Here is a 12,746-nt window from a genome sequence, read left to right on the forward strand (position 1 = left end):
ATTCTTAGTTATTATTATTTTATTAGGTATTAGAGTTAAAACATGTTTAGTTTATTAATATTTTATTCTTTAGTTATTTAGGACCTTTAGAATTCAGCCCCTATATAAAGGAGGCTTCATTCAACTTTGTAAATCAGATTTCTTTGATTAATAATACAACGAAAGTTCGTTTTTGCAAGTGTTGATTGCCTTGTGCCTTCGAAGCTTCTTCTCCTGGAGTTCTTTCAAGTTCTTGTGAGGGAGATTAATCTTCACACTCCAATTTGCCTTTTCATTGCGACTAGGAGGGTTGGTTAGAGCCGTATTATCGTGTTTGCCTTTTCATTGTGACTAGGAGGGCTCGATAGGACATTATCCATCGATTTTCCACATATTCATCCACGCCATCAATCATCTTTACCGTTCACTTTCATAAGGGAGATCTTTTGATTTCTTGGTTATTTGTCTTTATTTTCAATTCCTTTATCTTTTTTTATCTTGTTTTAATCTTGTTTCTTACCTTGTTTCCAGCACCAAAAGAAACCCCAAAGAACCCTAGCTATTACCAAAACTTTCCCCATTCATTCGTTATTGTTCTTCATCGAGTCTAGAGCTTTTCTAGGTTTGATTCTTCAATAAGAGCAACGTTCATTAACCCGCCACCGCTTCCCTATCAGCTGCTAAGGTCCTGCAATCGGTCTTCTACTGGTCAACTTTGTTTAAAGATTCCCAAGCATTTTACAAAGGTTGTGATCGATGACAACGGACTGGAAACATCTCCAGACGACATGAAATGCCGCTGCAAAATATCTTGGAGATAGAACTGTTTGATGTGTGGGGCATCGATTTTATGGGACCATTCCCATGTTCTGGAGGACATCTTTATATCTTGCTTGCTGTGGATTACTTGTCAAAGTGGGTGGAAGCAATAGCAACATCAAGGAATGACTCCAAGACCATACTCAGTTTTTGCACAAGTATATTTTCACTCGGTTTGGAGTACCTCGTGCTATTATTAGTGATGAAGGAACTTGCTTTGATAACAAGTTGATTGCCAAGGCATTGAGGAGATATGGAGTTCGACACAAGATTGCCACGGCATATCATCCATAAACAAATGGCCAAGATGAGATATCCAACCGAGAGATCAAGCAGATTTTAGAGAAAATGGTGAACCCAAAGCGTAAGGATTGGTCGCCAAAGTTGGATGAAGCACTTTGGGCGTATAGAATAACGTTTAAGACTCCTTTGGGGATATCACCATTCAAGCTAGTATATGGGAAAACTTGTCATCTCCCGGTTGAGCTTGAACATAAATCATACTGGACCATCAAGCGATTGAATTTTGATTCTCAACTAGCTGGGGAGTAGAGATTACTTGAACTTAATGAAATGGAGGAGTTTAGAGAACAAGCATATGAGAATGCTCGGATATACAAGGAGAAAACCAAGAATTGGCATAACCAGAAACTGATGTCACGGCATTTTCATGTGGGCCAACAAGTCTTACTCTACAACTCCAGACTTAAACTTTTTCCTAGGAAGCTCAAATCTCGATGGCCAGGGAAATTTGAGGTAAAATATGTCTATCCCCATGGAGCTGTTGACATCAAAAGATTAGACAATGGAAAGATCTTCAAGGTCAATGGCTAGCGTCTGAAAGCCTACAATGGAGTTCCATCATCGCACAACAAGGATGCATTATGTCTGAACGATACTGAAGTGTGCCCAGAGGAGAACCAAAATTCGATGCCACGGCATTGAATTTGTGTCGTGCATAAATAAAATTTAAAATTTAAGTCTTTCTTTATTTCTATTTTTATTTTATTTTGTAATTAATTTTTGATCTGATTTGTAGGGATCACGTCGCTGCAAACCGTGCAAGGAGCGGTTACCAACGGGAGGAAAAGACAGTGCATTAATTGGAGAGATATTCTTTTGATTTTGTCTCTTTTTAATTTATTTTTATGACACTTACTTTTCTCTCTCCACAGTTTTTGTCTCATCATCATCATTGTTTTTTGGCAGTTTTTTTTCTTTCCCCATACACCCATAACCCCCCACTCACTCAATTTATTTTAACCGTCCTATCACCCCTTTTTCCCTCTCAAATTTTTAACTATTTATTTTATCTTTCATTATTAATTTTTCTCTTTCATTTTAACTTTTAATTTTTCTCTTTCTTTCATTCATCTTCTTCCCTTATTCTCTCTATAGCCGAAAAACCTTCAAGTCTTCATAGCTATCAAAAGCTTCTACCTTTTTCATTTTTCTTACTTCAAAAACACCGAAAATGGTGCGCTCAAGACCAGCTCCAACCGACACTTCCGCTTGGAAATAGTTCGAAGATGACGAGGCCAAGGCTCGGTTCCAAAACTTCAAGAATCGAAAAATATTTTTTGAGTTAGGATTTATTTTTACCGAGGAAACCGATGGTGGTTTTGGAACCGATGTTATGGACATCGTTACACCACTCAAGTGGAAGAAATTTGCACGCCATCCGGGTTCGGTGAATGCCTCGGTAGTTAAAGAGTTCTACGCGAATATTTCCAAGCCCAACCAACACTCTATTTTCGTCCGAGGTAAGCAGATCCGTTTTACACCCTATTCTATTAATCATTACTTCCATTTGCAGGATGTAGTGGATCTCCATGCCACTTTCGAAGAGGAGGGCGATAGCAACACCTACGATGGGGTCTTGGAGGACCTTTGCTTCGAAAACACTGAGTGGAATGGGCACCAAACAAGTAGATACTCGGTCAACTGAGAACGTCTTCAACTTCGCGCCAAGTTATGGAATCACTTCTTTAAGCATAAACTCATGTCGACTTCTTACAACACAACGGTATCACTTTCACGCTTACTGCTTTTACATTCTATAATTGTATCCCGTCCGATTGATTGGTCGTATTATTATTCAGCATGTTAATGATTGTTTGGGGAAAAAGGCAAGTTCTTTGGTGTTTCCTAACTTAATTACCACTTTATGTCGTAGGAAAAAAGTTGAGAAAAATGTTTTTGATGAAATTTTACATGGATTATCAGGCATTACTCGGGCAGACTACCACTGTTGTTGGGACTTGAAAATCCCAAGTCTAAAGACCTTGTTAATGGGGAATCTGCAGGTGCTACAGAATCAAATGCCGAGGCAAGATTACTTGTTATCAAGGAAGCGGTGATGCAGACTCATACTCATCTACATGATCTACACGGTGACATCCGTAACTTCTTTGGATATGTGAAACATAGAGATGGTGTGGTGGAATCAATGTTTCAAGAAATTATTCCCCATGGTCTATAAAATTTCCCTGGCTTCCCAGACAAAATTATGTCGGCATTCAATGCCGAGGCATCTCCCGAACTAGAGCACGATGCAGCCGATCCTCCTGTTGATGACTCGAATCCTTATCCACACCGGTCCGATACTCTTGAATATCTGTCCACTGTCCCTATCAAAGAAGCACCCAGTCCCACCCCTGCACCACGTAGTGGCCGACGTATCAAAACCACGGCTGGACGCATTACGCGTCATTACTCCACTTCTTCCGAGTCCAGTCTAGCACCTATACGCAAGCGTACCCGACGAGGAGTTATTAGCACCTCCAAGGCAACACCACCACGCACTCATTGAGGTACCGCCCTTGCATCCATTTTCTTTTAGTTGCATTTCATTGCATGGTATATAGTTTTTAGTTAGTTTTGTTCTCTTTAAGCATTGAGGACAATGTTTCCCTTAAGTTTGCGGGAGGTAGTGTTCTTGGTAGGTCATATGCATGATAGCATTAGCATAGTATTATGCCATGGCATCAGAAAATGGTAGGACAGTTAGATGAAATATTTTGAGGATATCGGATGATAATGAATTTGTTAGGCTAGAATCTGAATGTAAATGACTATTAAGAATGATGGAACTCACTCTAGGGTTTGATGCCTTGTGAAATTTTTTTACACGATTTGTATGTTCTCTATACTTAGAAAATTTAGGAAATTTTTATGAAAGAACACTAGTTAATTTTGGCATTGAAATTTATTGTTGTGCTTAAAAGAAAAATCAAAAACAAACTCCCTTATGAATGAAACTGTGAATAAATGCTTAGGCATAACTGTAGAGGGACACTCCTCTTTGCTGTGGCATTGCCTGGAACTTTCTTTAATAAATGGCAGCCTTGTGCATATAAGTGAATGAAAGAAGTCACGGGATGACTCTACTTAACTAACTTGGGGGTGGAAGGTATGCTAGCTTTCACCTAGAGTGTGGAAGAGTAGGTGTGATGAGCTGACTCTATTCGTAACAGCATCTAAAAAAATCAATCAGAAAAAAAAGGAGTAAAAAGTGCTTAATGAATGAGTAAATGCCTTGGCATAAACTAGGGAACTTGATTAGAAATTGTCAAAATTTGCTAAGTTTATATAAGATACAATCACGCACACACACCACCACAAAGAATCTTGACCTATGGAAAAGTACTTGAATTCTTGATATGTCTAGCACGTTAAAGCTTATTTTTATGAGGGTTGAAATTCTATTTTGTCCTACTGTCTTATTATTGAAAATTGCTATGACATTATTCTTATGTAACTGCTATCCATTACTTGAGGACAAGCAATAGCTTAAGTTTGGGGTGTGATAACTTCCTAAAAATACTACTTTTAAGGCCATTTTCACTTAAGTTATTGTTTGTTTAAAAGCTCATTTTAGTCATTTTAGGATCATGTAGTTGCATATAGCTGCATTTGTGGTGGTTGTGTTATTTTATTTCTTAATGGTGTTCATTGAGGGAAATGTGCAGTTTGTTTGTGGTGTGCAGGGAATAACAAGCAAAAGGACTCTTTGGGAAGTAATATCGCGGCATCACACGTTGCTGAAGCAGATTGAAATACCTTGGCATTTCCGGCGCAGAAAATGACAAAAAGATATTTCTGCACAAGGACAGATGGCACTGGACAGCTATCTCTGCACGTGAATGATGGTCGTAACTACCTGCCAGAGCTACCAGAGGACCACTGCCACTTGGAGGATAAGGTTCATGCCCAACATGTGATTCTAGGAGTATAAGGGGTATTTTGTACCTAACAACCTCATCATTACCCCTAGATATTTTTATTATACATGACACCTCATGGGAGAGAGGAAGGGAGGATATTGACGCATACGCATAGAGCAGAAAAAATTAGATTTTTATTTTTCCCTTTTTCCTTTCTTTTTCCTTGGGGTTTTCCTCCATTGATAAATCTTTAAGGAGTGGCAAGCTAGGCACCGAAAGGAGCTAGCAAGCTAAGGTGGTTCGTGGTGGCCAAGGAGTACCTCCGGTGGTGCGTCGAAGGCTTCTTCTCACTTCCTGTTTTACTGCTATTTTTCTATTTATTTGTGGGTTGATGAAACGTATATTTTCATGACTTTGTGTTTGGATATTTCGAACCCCACCATGAACTAACTTATTTGGTGGTGGTTGATTTAATGGTTGTTTAAACTTTATTTTTAATGGTATATTTAAGTTTATTTTGGTTCTTTATTTGGTTTGCTTATGAATGCTTCACCGTCTAGTCTTGTAAGAGCATGAAAATGTCCATTTATTAGATGAAGGTTAGGTGTTCAGAATAATCCTAAGCTAAAAATACTTGTTGTATTTGGGAGAATCACAAGACAAAATCTTCATAATCAATGGGTTATAGTATTTTCAAGGGGCTTTGAACCGGCCTATGAGTACTATAACCTAATCCCTTAGATCTCGGAAGAGACTAGGATAAGATTTCAACGATTAAAAAGGGTGTCTTTATCAATAGGGTAGGCTGGCCAACATCGTTGAGTGAGAGCAGATGCCTTGGCATCCTATTCTGTTAGATTCTTTTGAACACTTTAGGAAAGCCCTATCGAGTAAGTAAAGACCAGTTAGCTTAAATATTCTTGAGAGATAAGTTTAACAACCTTAGATCAATCCCTACCATTCATTCTATTGGAAGCTTGTCACGTGAGGATTATATTCTTTTCATTTTTATTTCTTTTACTTACTGTTTTTACCATTTTTCATTGCCTCAACATTTCATCATTTTCAACACTGAACACCTGTTATTGCCACTGTATTTCCATTTGCTACATCATCAGACCATCACTCTATATACCCCAGCATACACATATCCATTGCTGTGACATTTGTATATATCAAGACTAACTACACATAGATAGAATAGTACATTGCTTTGGTTAGACTTCTTTAATTTCACCCAATCCCTGTGGAGACGATACTCACTCATCATTATATTACTTGAACGATTGTGTATACTTGCACATTACTTGCGTATAATTTATAGTACTCACAACACGCAACAGTCTCCTAACAATTACATGAATTAAGCTTAAACAAATGCAAGGAAGATCGAATAAATTTTAAGAGATAAAGTTGATTATTGGTGGTGAATTTGCATAGTAGAAGCAGACAAGGATACTAACAAGTCAAGATACGTGTTTGCAACACAACACAACATAGTACATGAAAAACAAAACAATAAGAATAAAGCATGCATGAAGCATCACTGTAAAGTCAATGTAGTTAATTTATTTTTTAAAAAAAAGGAATATTTCCAGCTATGCAAGCTGTCCGCGATTTGTGAGTACTAAATATGGGTGTGGATATATGTGCAAGTATACACAATCGAACAAGTAATACAGTGATAAGTGAGTATCGTCTCCACAGGGATTGGACGAAATTGATAAGTTCAATTAAAGCGCTTTACTATGTCACCTAAGTAAAGTTAGTGATGTTATATGAAAATGAAAATGTTGTGGCAATTTGAAATGGATGTTGTAGAAACTGCCCGATGGTAATATGGCAGCAGATTGAGATGTTATGGCAAATTGGAGTGTGTGTAGTGCAATCAAATGAAAATGTAACGACAAAATAAATTTTAAACATTGGACTTGATTATAACAACTTCATACTCCTCACACAACAAGCTACTAGGGGAATGAGTGATAGGAGTCACTTAGAAAATCTAATTCTACTTCTCAAAATGGTCTCACTTCTATTCCTTATCTTCTCGACAGAGTTTACTAGGGTTCCCTATGCTATCTCTAGTAAGGGACTCGACAGATTGAAGATGCCTTGGTAAAACTGGTTGGCGTAAGCCCCTGCAATGATCCTATTGGTCCAAATAACAGGATATGTCTTGGCAATACCTTTTTGCGGCAACATTAACATCTAACCTCTCGTTCATACACAACTCCTTTTACTCGAATGAAATCCTAGCATTATCTCTAAGGTGAATTAGGCCTAGTTACTATCTAGAACCCCTTGCTTATGTGGTTTTTTACTAGTTTCTCTCGAACACTAAGGATGTACTACCTAGACATTCTATCGAACACTAAGTAATCTCCTAAGGAATGACTACTCTCATATCTCCTACAACCTTAAGGTACTAAGATCCATAAACAAAATAGTTAATAACATAAAAAACAACCATTCATTAAAGTAAATCTTAAATATCTAAAATGAACTCCCACCAAATAGGATTAGTTCATGGTGGGGTTTGAAATAAGCAAGCACAAAGCAAGTTAATCAGTTCCTTACAACCCAAAAGATAAAATTTGAAAACAAAGAGCAAAGGGAATGAGGAAAAGCCTTTGACGTGCACTGTCTGAGTTCCCTCGGCCACCACGGACAGTCCCAGCAAACTAGCTCCTCTCGGACGTCTAGAACACCACTCCCACTAGCTTGTTAATGGAGGAATGCCACGGAAAATAGGATTGGTGGAAAAAAATTTCTCTGAATTTTTAGCTTTTGGCAGCGGGGGTACAAGTCCAAATCCCCAAAAAGTCTCCTATTTATAGGTGGAGAATGAACCTAGGGTTTTGTGTTAAAATTACACTAGTACCCTAAAGATCATTCCTTTTATGCGAGAGACGGTGCAAAAATGGTAATGGGCCCCTCCTATGTGGCTGATTGCAGAAATCACGTGTAGAGAATGAAAGATGTCTTTTACTAAAAATATATTTCTTTCGTTTTGATCGCTCTCGAAATGCCAACTGGTTCGGCATCTACATTTTACTCAGCAGTCTCCTTATGTCGCGACATTTTCCTTTTTCTTTTCCTTGCTCCCAAATCTTGCACATCACCAAACAAAAATCTTCCACATAAAGCAGCACTGATTACAAAATAAAATGTCACGGCAAACAGAATTCCACCACATGCAACTATATGCTCCTAAATGCATCTATATGAGACTAAATGGGCTCTTAGACATTCAATAACTTAAGTGAAAAGGTCCCAAAAATGATCTTTTTACGGAGTTATCACGCCCAAAAACTTAATCTATTGCTTGTCCTCAAGCAATGGATAGTATTTAGTAAAATAAAAATACCATGACAAGATCAGAAGTAGAATAGTTAAATGAGATAGAATTCCATCACTAATAACATTTGGCTTCAACATGCTAGAATTGTTCGAGAAATGAAGTATTGTCCCCTAGGGCAAGATTCTTTGTGTGAATGTATGCGTGTTTGTATCCAGTCAGTGCTTAACAAACCTAATTATTTTCTAAGCAAGCTTTCTTAATTTTCCACGACATTATAAATTTTACTCCCACATTGTTTTCTTTTCTTTCATTAACTCTGCTACGAGGGGAGACAACCCATCACACCTATCATCCTACAATTTAGGTGAAAGGGAACATACCTTCAACCCTGAGCTAGTCAGGTAGGGTCATCCCGTGACTACTTTCATTCACTCATATGTTGTGGCTTTCATTTATTTAAATGTAGTTTCCAGGCAATATCATGGGATAGCAGAGTGTCCCTCTTCAGATATGTTGAAGCATTTATTCACAACTTCATCCTTTTTTAACATATGTGGGGTTTTCATCGTTCAAAGTTTTATGCCACAACATTCAAGAATTATCTTATAAATTTTTTTTAAGTTCCTCAAGCATGGAAAACATACAATTGTGTATTCAAAGGTTTCAAAGAAGTAAGTCCTAGAGTTGGTTCTATCATCCTCAACAGTCATTTACATTCAATCCTACTCATCAAGAATTCATCATCATCGGGCATCCTTAATTTACTCCATTAAACTAATTCTACATTTACTAATGTCATGGCATATTCATTATACTAAATACTATCATGAAATGATTTGAGAACCCTACCTCCCCCAAACTTGAGAGAAACATTGCCCTCAATTCTTACTAAAAACTAAGGAAAATTAAACTACATGCTATGAAATGCAATGCAATGCAAGGTATCTTGACTTCATACTTGTGGTGGTGTGGCGGTCGTTCGACGGGTGCGCTTTCGCAGTTGTGTAGGGTTGGAGTGTTCAGAGTCGGATGTTGGCGCAATAGGGGGAGTATTATGGCCTTCTGGGAATGTTGACAGCTGGGGCTCCTTAAGCTTAGACATATTTTTTAGCCGGCGTCGACTCCTTCACAAAGGAACTTGTTACGGCATTTCAGGTTGCTCCTCCTCCATTAGCTCTGTAGGCTGCAGCATTTCAGGGTGTTTCTTTGCCAGTGGCTTAACAACTTTGGGGTTTCTGATACATGTACAAGTTGGAGCTCATCTTCTCGATGCTCAGTTGGCGACACAGTGTAGAATGGATCAGGATCAATTGGTTCTTCCTCATCGTCTGGCTGGTGAATCTCTTCATTAGCGGCCTGGTGAACATCTTCAGATGCTTCAGAATTTTCATATGGTTGCAAGAGTGTGTCGGGGAATACTGGGATATTGAAATTTGTGAGCGGGAGAATCTCTACAAAATCATTGGTAAGGAACTCATCTCGGCGCTTGGCATATACAAAGTAGGTCATCATTTTTTCGGTCAGCTGCTCGACTTGTGCTTGAGTGAGCTTAGTGACCTCTTATAGGGCATCTAATTTTTCCATGACATTTGGAGTTGCAACAACACGAGAAGTATTCCCCTCTTTTTCCTTTCCCTTGGCTTTCTTCAATCCAAGTAATATAGGAATCATGGCCTTTGTAAGACCAGCCACGCCAGGAAATATCTCGTCAAATTGCTCCTTGGGCACCTTCTTTTTACGGTAGAGAGCCATAATAAGATTTGGAAATATCAGGGCACTGGAAGGTCACTTCATGAAGGTATGAACTTGTTCCATAATGATTTTTCCTATGTCAATGGAATGTACTACTATTATAGAATGCAACAAAAGCATCCGTTGACATGAGACAGTGGTGTTATAGAAAGTCGGGAGAAGCTTGTGCTTCATGAAGTGATTCTACAATTTGGCTCTTGGTTGTATCTTCTCTCGGTCCACCGTTCTGCGGCTCATTTTCTAGTCATTACACTGTGTGTCGGGAAGATATAGGTCTTCCAGAATTCCATGATAAGTTTCATTATCTGCCTTTTTCGTGAAAGTGGTGTGGTTGTTGGCAACATCCTGCAATTTAAAATATTGATTAATAGCGTATGGAGTAAATAGAATGTAAATACCACAAACCACCACGACATGTTGATTCGGCTCAGTGATGTTGGTGTAGAATTCCTTCACCAACGATGTGTTCACGTTATTCGAATGTTTGGAAAAAATTTTCCACTTGTACTGGTGGACAATGTCTAGCACATCACTGTCGATGTCGGTATCTTCCTCATCGAAGAAGACAAAACCCAACTCGAAGAACACCAAACGGTTTTTAAGGTTTTGGAACCTTTCTTGTACAGCTTTATTTATGAAACAAGATGGAGATGTTGCAGCCGAACTAGAGGGATAGGATCTCACCATGGTTAATGAACAAGACAAAGAAAAAGTGAAAAAGATTAAAGCTTTTTGGTTATGGAGGTTCGGCGCTAAGGAAGGAAGAAGAAGAATAAATAAAGCAAAATAAAAAAGTGAAGAAGATAAGAATAAAGTAAAAAAATTGGGAGGGTATTTAATGAGGAGTTGGGTATGGGCAGAAAAGTGGCAAAAGTAAAAATAAATAAATCCTAAAAAAGTGAAAAAGTGAAAGAGTGAAAAAGTTTTCCCTCCTTTTGTGTCTTGTTTTCGCTCAATTTAGCTTTCACCATACATTCCTCACGTGCTGGCTGTGTGGACCTAATTGTGCAACAAAAATATACTAAATGCTTAAAAGAAAATGGAATAAAATAGTAGCAAAGTAAAGAATTATTTATGTACAGAAGTAAATCTATAATGCCACGTTATCTTCAAGATGTTTTGCCAGTATCGATATCGTGTAAAAGAAGTGCAGAATTGTCACGCATAGGCGGTACTCCTTGATACGCCTTCAGACGCTAGCCATTGACTTTAAATATGGACCCATCATCCATGTTCTTGATATCCACAGCGCCATGAGGGTAAACATAGTGTACTTTAAATGGTCTCGACCATCGTGACTTCAGTTTCCCAGGGAAGAGCTTTAGCCTCGAGTTAAACAAGAGCACCTGCTGGCCAATATGAAAATGTTGTGGCAAAAGCATTCGATCATGCCACTTCTTGGTTTTTTCTTTGTAAAGCTGGGTATTTTCATATGCTTGTTCTCGAATCTCTTTTATTTCATTCAGATCGAATAACCTTTGCTCCCTAGCTAATTGTGCGTCAAAGTTCAGCTTTTTGATCGCCCAGTATGCCTTATGTTCTAATTCCGTAGGTAGGTGACAGGCTTTTCCATATACCATGTTGAAGGGTGACATTCCTAGCAGTGTTTTGAATGTCATCCGATAGGCCCAGAGCATTTCGTCCAGTTTCAGGGACCAGTCCTTCCTTCTAGGACTCACCACATTCTCTAGGATTTGCTTGATTTCTCGATTGGATACTTCAGCTTGCCCATTTATTTGTGGGTGATATGTCGTGGCAATCTTATGTCGTACTCCATATTTTTGTAACGTCTTGGCAATTAGCTTGTTATCAAAGTGAGTGCCCTCGTCACTGATGATGGCCCTTGGTACTCCAAATAGAGTAAAGATGTTCTTGTGAAGGAATTTGAGCATCGTCTTAGAGTCATTCCTCGGTGTGGCAATTGCTTCGACCCACTTAGATACGTAGTCCACTGCAAGCAAAATATACAAATCTCCAAAAGAATATGAGAACGGTCCCATGAAATCAATGCCCCAAACGTCAAAGAGCTCTATCTCCAAAATATTTTGCAATGGCATTTCATGTCGTATGGAAATGTTTCCAGTGCACTGACATCTATCACATGCTTTGAAAAACTCATATGTATCCTTAAACAGTGATCGCCAATAGAAACCTGATTGGAGGACCTTTGCAGCAGTCTTCGCACCTCAAAAATGCCCTCCAGAGGGTGCTGTGTGGCAGTGGTGTATAATGTCTCTTTGCTCATCTTCAGAGACACATTGTCGAATCATTTGATCAGCGTATTTTTTAAACAAATATGGCTCATCCCAATAATAGAACTTGAGATTATGATAGAACTTCTTCTTACCCTGGATGTTCAATTCATAAGGAAAAATACAACTAACAAGAAAATTAACAAAGTCAACGTACCACGGGATTGTCGTGACATATAAAATTTTCTCATCAGGGAATTATTCTTTAATGTCAAAAATGTCATGGCATTCTGAAATGTTCTCTAGCCTAGATAAAAGATATGCAATCTGATTCTCAGTACCTTTCCTATCTATTACCTCTAAGTCAAATTCCAGCAGTAGTAATATCCACATAATAAGTCTAGGTTTGTCATCTTTCTTATTTGCTAAGTATTTTATAGCTGAGTGATCAGTGTGAACAATGACTTTGGTGCTTATCAAGTATGGCCTAAACTTGTCAAATGCAAATACCAAGCCAAGTAATTCTATCTCAGT

At 38.4% G+C, this 12,746-nt stretch overlaps 1 long non-coding RNA gene across 1 annotated transcript in view; it reads right to left on the bottom strand.

Moving 5' to 3' along the window:
* LOC120146043 overlaps window positions 1–11,031 on the bottom strand; it is a 14,711-nt gene extending 3,680 nt beyond the window's left edge. The window contains exons 1-2 of the long non-coding RNA XR_005518177.1: window positions 11,020–11,031; window positions 1,511–1,516 (exon numbers count right to left, since the gene is read on the bottom strand). This is a non-coding gene — a long non-coding RNA (uncharacterized LOC120146043). The remainder of the gene's footprint in view (window positions 1–1,510; window positions 1,517–11,019) is intronic.
* Between the last annotated feature and the right edge of the window lie 1,715 nt (window positions 11,032–12,746).

The sequence above is a fragment of the Hibiscus syriacus genome, unplaced genomic scaffold (genome assembly GCF_006381635.1).
Source record: "Hibiscus syriacus cultivar Baekdansim isolate YM2019G1 unplaced genomic scaffold, ASM638163v2 tig00002511_pilon, whole genome shotgun sequence".
Classification (NCBI taxonomy): Eukaryota; Viridiplantae; Streptophyta; class Magnoliopsida; order Malvales; family Malvaceae; genus Hibiscus; species Hibiscus syriacus.